This window comes from Marmota marmota, unplaced genomic scaffold, assembly GCF_001458135.2.
Source record: "Marmota marmota marmota unplaced genomic scaffold, marMar, whole genome shotgun sequence".
In the NCBI taxonomy this organism is placed as follows: Eukaryota; Metazoa; Chordata; class Mammalia; order Rodentia; family Sciuridae; genus Marmota; species Marmota marmota.
Window position 1 is genome coordinate 7,894,548 of NW_025999842.1, and position 6,444 is coordinate 7,900,991.

A 6,444-nucleotide genomic window follows, 5' to 3' on the forward strand; every position below is an offset into this window, starting at 1 on the left:
GGAGGGAGGGAGGGAGAAAGGGATGGAGAGATTAACTATAATAGCCAAGAACTCTGGAATAGCATTAAAAGACCTAAATTAACACTCATAGGTACTGAGGAATGTTATGATTTGAATGTTATATGTCCCCCAAAAGCTCACATGTGAAACAATGTAAGAGGGTTCGGAGAAATGATGGGGTTGTTAGAGTTTTAACCTAATCAGTAAATTAATCCTGATAGGGATTGAAGTAGTAGGGTGGGACTGGAGGAGGGGGATATTGGGGGCATGACTTTTGGTTATATATTTGTATCTGGCAAGTGGAGTCTCTCTACTTCCTGATCATCATATGAGCTGCTTCCCTCTGCCACACTCTCCTGCCAGGATGTCCTGCCTCATTCTAGCCCCAAGGAATGGAGCCGGCCTTCTATGAACTAAGACCTGAAATCATGAGCCCTCAAATAAACCTTTCTGCCTCTATAGTTGTTTTGGTCAGCCACAGCAGCAATAAAGGTGACTAAAACAAGGAAGAAACAAATACAGGATAATGCCTTTGATAACCTGTTCAGGGAAATAACAGCAGAAAAATTGCCAAATATTAGGATTAAATGGACATCCAGAAACTGGATGTATCTAGAACCCCAAATAGACAAGACCAGAAAATAACCTCTCCATGACACATTATAATTAAAATGCCAAAAATCCAACAGAAGGAAAAGAAATTTTAAAAACTCCAAAAAAGAAATGCCACATCACCTATAGAGGGAAATCAATCAGAATAATAGATTTCTCTGGAGTTAGAGAAACAGAGAGAGAGAAAGAGAGAGAGAGATAAAGTCCAGAGCGCTTGAAATGACATATTTCAAGTCCTGAAAGAAAATAACTTCCAACAAAGATTGCTATATCTAGCAAAAATATGAAGAAACTAGGGATAAGAGCTTACCTTCATATCATAAAGGCTATATATTACAAACCCAAAGCCAAAAGCATACTGAATGCACAAAAACTGAAAATATTTCCTCTAAAATCAGGAACAAGATTTTGCTGGGCCAACACTGCTACCACCACTGCCCCACTGCCACCACTGAACCTCTGCCTGCTGCCACCAAGCCGCTGCTGCTAACCCATTGCCACTACCACTACCACCACCATCCAGAGGTCCAATGCTAAGGTGACTACAGGTTTGAAACCACATAGCCATCTCCACCGGCTACAGCATGGGAAGCCAGGATGCCAGCAGATTTGCCACCACTGCCATCTCCAGGCATAGCCACCTCTATCTAGGATGCTGGCGAGGACCTGAATGTCCAGTGTCAGGGTGCCTGTGGGTTTTGCTGTTCCTAGGGGAGTGCTGGTGACCACCATCTTGCTGCTTCTTCTTAGGGTCACTCCTCTGTGTGAGTGTATCTCTGAAGGTCTCTCTGCAAATTGGAGCAGCACTGAGATCTTGGAACTGAAATGTGGCCAAGTCTGGGGTATCTGAAGCCCAGATCTATGGGACAGTGACCGGGTCTATGTGGGCTGGGCTGAGCCTCATAATCCTGTAAGAAGATTCTCAGAGATAAGGCTGAGAAACTTTTGAATGCCAACAGAGACAATTCTTCAATTTTCCATCAAAATTTATTTTATTTTATTCCCTAACATCTCTACCATAGGTATTTTCATTCATCAATTTGCTGAGGACTGAATGGTGTTTGGCAGTTTTGTTGTGTATTCTTATTTTTTTTTTTCTTTATATGTACTCTTCCTCTCTCTTGTTTGTTTTACTGGATTCTCTTTCAACCTTTCCTCTAGCTAATAATCTCTGTCAGTTCCTCTTCCACTCTTCCTGTGGATTTTTACTTTTAGCTACTCTCCCCCTCCCTCATGAACATCACTTCCTACCCTATTTCTGTTCTCTCTTTATCCACCATTTGAAATTATAAATGCTTTTAGCAAATTTAGTTTACATTGTAGACAATAATTGAACTCACCTTTCTAGTCATTGTGAGAAAACAGGAGATGTCTTAATAGGAGCTATTAGATTTAAAACTGTATATTGTTTACACTTGGTATTGTTATTGGTCCCCCTGTAAAGGTGAGGTACTGAAAACCTTCAGGGACAATATAAGTCTACAGGTTAGAATCTGTACTGGCTCAGATCCTCACTAATAGATGGGGAAGACACACAAACAGTATGAAAATACAAGGGAACAAAGTGCCCCAAACAAAGATGCTCCAATAATAGAATCCACTGACAACACAGTGGAAGAAATGTCCAAGAAGAAGTTTAGACTGTACATGGTTAAACTGATCTGAGAAGTAAAGGATGGTTTAAGGAATGCAATCAAAGAGAAAATAAAGAAAGTGAAAAGTAAAGAGTTGTACTAGACAAAGGTACCAAAAACATGCATTGGAGAAAAAATAGCCTCTTTAACAAATGGTGCTAGGAAAACTGGAACTCCATATGCAACAAAATGGAATTAAACCCATATCTCTCACCATGCACAAAATTTAGCTCAAAATGGATCAAGGACCTAGGAATAAAACCAGAAACCCTGCATCTAACAGAAGAAAAAGTAGGCCCTAATCTCCATCATGTGGGATTAGGCCCCAACTTCCTTAATAAGACTTCTGTGGTGCAAGAATTAAAATCAAGAATCAATAAATGGGATGGACTCAAACTAAAAAGTTTCTTCTAAGCAAAAGAAACAATCTGTAGGGGAATAGAGAGCCTACATCTTGGGAGCAAATCTTTACCCCCCACACATCAGATAGAGCAATAATCTCTAGGGTATATAAAGAACTCATAAAGCTAAGCACCAAAAAAACAAATAACCCAATCAATAAATGGGCCAAGGACCTGAAGAGACACTTCTCAGAAGATGATGTACAATCAATCAACAAATATATGAAAAAAATGTTCATAATTGCTAGCAATTAGAGAAATGCAAATCAAAACTATTCTAAGATACCATCTCACTCCAGTCAGAATGGCAGCTATTACGAAGACAAACAACAATAAGTGTTAGTGAGGATGTGGAGAAAAAGGTACACACATACACTGCTGGGGGGACTACAAATTGGTGCAGCCAATATGGAAAGCAGTATGGAGATTACTTGGAAAACTGGGAATGATACCACCATTTGACCCAGCTATCCCCCTCCTTGATCTACACCAAAGGACTTAAAAACAACATACTACAGGGACATAGCCATATCAATGTTTATAGCAGCACAATTCACAGTAGTTAAACTGTGGAACCAAACTAGATGCCCTTCAATAGATGAATGGATTAAAAAAAAAAAAATGTGGCATATATACACAATGGAATATTACTCAGCATAAAAGAGAAAAAAATCATGGCATTTGCAGGTAAATGGATGGAGATGGAGAATATAATGCTAAGTGAAGTTAGCCAATCCAAAAAATAAAATAAAAATGCTGAATGTTTTCTCTCATATAGGGAGGCTGATTCATGGTGGGGTAGGGAGGGGGAGCATGGGAGGAACAGACGAACTCTAGATAGGGAAGAGGGGTGGGAAGGGAAGGGGCGGAAAGGGGCATGGGGTTAGAAATGATGGTGGAATGTGATGGACATTATTATCCAAAGTACATGTATGAAGGCACGAATTGGTGTGAATATACTTTGTATACAACCAAAGATATGAAAAATTGTGCTCTATATGTGTAATAAGAACTGTAATATATTTCATTGTCATATAAATAAGTAAATAAGCAAAACATAAGAAAACCTGCTAGGGTATTAGAAGTGTTTTATATTTTCACCTATGTTGTAGTTATATAGGTGGTCATATTTAAACTTCACATAACTGTACAATTACATGTTCTGTACTTTTCTGCAAATTGTATACCAATTTTTAAAGTGGACCCAAAGTACCTATTTTCCAGTATTGTGTGAATAAATGAGACAAAATCAATAACTGCTAATATTTAATGAGAGCACATCCTCTGTACTGAGCACCATTCTAAGCACTTTCCATTAATTCACTTAATTATCAAAATAACCACATCATGTAGGCACTACTATTATCCCTATTTTACAGATAAAGGGACTGTGACAGATATGTTAGATAACTTATCTGAATCAAATCCCACAGTCAAGCTTCATATTCAAAACTTTCAACCACAAAAATAAATTACCTCAACAATTAATGAAAACTCTTACCACAGTAACTGGGACAAATAAAATATTTCCAGTGTTAGCTATTATTACCATTATCATTATTAGGATTAACTTAAAATATTCCTTATTACAACTATAAATGGCCAATAAACAAATTATATATTTTTACCTATATTCTTAGTTTATTCCAACAGTATTATAAAGGTAAGAACATAAATTCACATACATAAAGTATGTTATTCTCCACTCCCCCCAAAAGGTCTGAAACTTATATCCGTTAATCCTTCCAGAGATAAGACTCATAATCTTAACTCATATTGAAAGAAAAATGTATATACTAAATAACAGTGAAAAATGTTTAGGAGCTAAGACTATACAAGAAAAAAATAATTTTAAAAAAGAGTATTACTTTAAGTTTAACCATGTAGAGTGAAGTTTCAAAACTCCATATGAAGTTCACATTTTGTTAATCAGTAGAAATTTTAAACTGAAAATCCCTTTTTTTACAGTTATTTCTAAAAATAAACTGGTGAAATTACCACTTATTTATTGAGCATATCTTTTTATTTCTTCTAATTCTACTGTTATGCCTCCAAAGATTTTTATCTACGTGTGTCTTACACACACACACACACACACACAATTTTCTAATTTTTTCAGAATAGATGCACCTAGTACTCCCCTCTCCCAACTCTCTGAAGGGACCAGATTTTCTTATATAACTTTCCAGAGACAGTATAAGCATACTGTGTGTGTGTGTGTGTGTGTGTGTGTGTGTGTGTGTGTGAGATACGTGTATTACATGTATTTTAAAGGAAATCACCCATATGTGCTATATTTGATCTTAGCCAAAAGGCAAAGATGCAATCACACATATCACAAGAAGGCACTTTATATACACTGTTTTTTTTCCACCTTTTCAAATATTTTTCCTGGGAAAAGGGTACCAAACCATTCTGTTATTCAAAGACAGTTCTATGATATTTAAAAATCACTTTTGCTGATTGTAGTAGTAACAAATAAGAAATACCAAAACTAAAAAAGGTATCCAAAACAAATTTCACTCATAAACTAACAACTGAGAGATAAGATTTATGTGTTCTTCCTTCTTTCTTTGCATATTATAAATACATGGTGGAGATCTGATGGTATGCAGATAAGAGGGCATCCTATAACTTCTTAACAACACATAAGGCGAGATGCTATGATTTCATAGGTTGGTGACCTCAGAATTCTTGTTCAACCTGCTCCTAATATATAGTTGTCCTACCTTGGAGATATACACTGACCCAGTTCCAAAAGAAGATGGGTAAGAATCTGGACAAAACAAAGTTCACATTTTGTTCACACTAAACCTTCTAGTCTAGTAGGAATACATTCCACAAGACAGAAAGGTAGTACTTGTTTCTACTCTGTTTAAGGATCCCACTTCTCCCATACTCCTACAAGCAAATACAGCATTATCACAATCAAAACACATTTCTTAGTAAAATATCTATCACTATTTAACTCCAATTATTATTTAAGCCAGAATCAACAAAAAAGCAAAGGCAGTAGGGAAGAAACCCAATTTCAGTTCAGTCACAGAAAAAGGTTACCCTTAGAGCAAAATTAAGTTGCCCCATTCCTTGCGCATTCTTCCCTGCTACTATTCTTGGGCATCAACTACCGCAAGAAAAAGAGGTATAAATGGTTGCAGGCTTAAAATATCAGAGAAAACAGCAGAGATGTTTTAAAGTACAGTTCTCCCCGTCTGTCTACTGCATGGATGTCATTTCTTGAAATAGCAAAACGAAGCTTCGTTCAGGGGCAACAACCTTTCGATCTCAAAATATCGACTGAATTTATCAATTTTAACTTTTCTGCATACCCCGCCTCCCCATCACCTTCACTCTGTCATGACTTCCTTTAGGAATATTCTAGGAATGTTGAAATTTTGTGCCATTGTGCTTACTGACTTCAAGTCAACAAATCTTTACCAACGTCTTATTTAACCAATAATACTGTGTAAAAAGTCTAAGCTGCCAAGTTGCGGGTCTGTGTACTACGCGATGTAGGCCAGGGGATTCTGCCTAAAGGAGCGGGCGCCTTGAACCCTCCTCAATCAGCTGACTGGACCGGACCGCCCTGGCACCATCTCAAATTCAACCAAGCACACAGATTTCGCTCTTTTGGAAAACACTGACGATGAAGGACTAAGTGCTGAGAAATGGGTGGAAAGAAGGTAAGCATCGGGGCCAGGTTGTTTAGGAAAGGATGTCTCGCGCAAAAGGCCACCAGAGCCCGCCCCGCCCGCACTTCCGGGCCCCGAGCTCGCTCTGGCCCGCGGCCTCGCAGC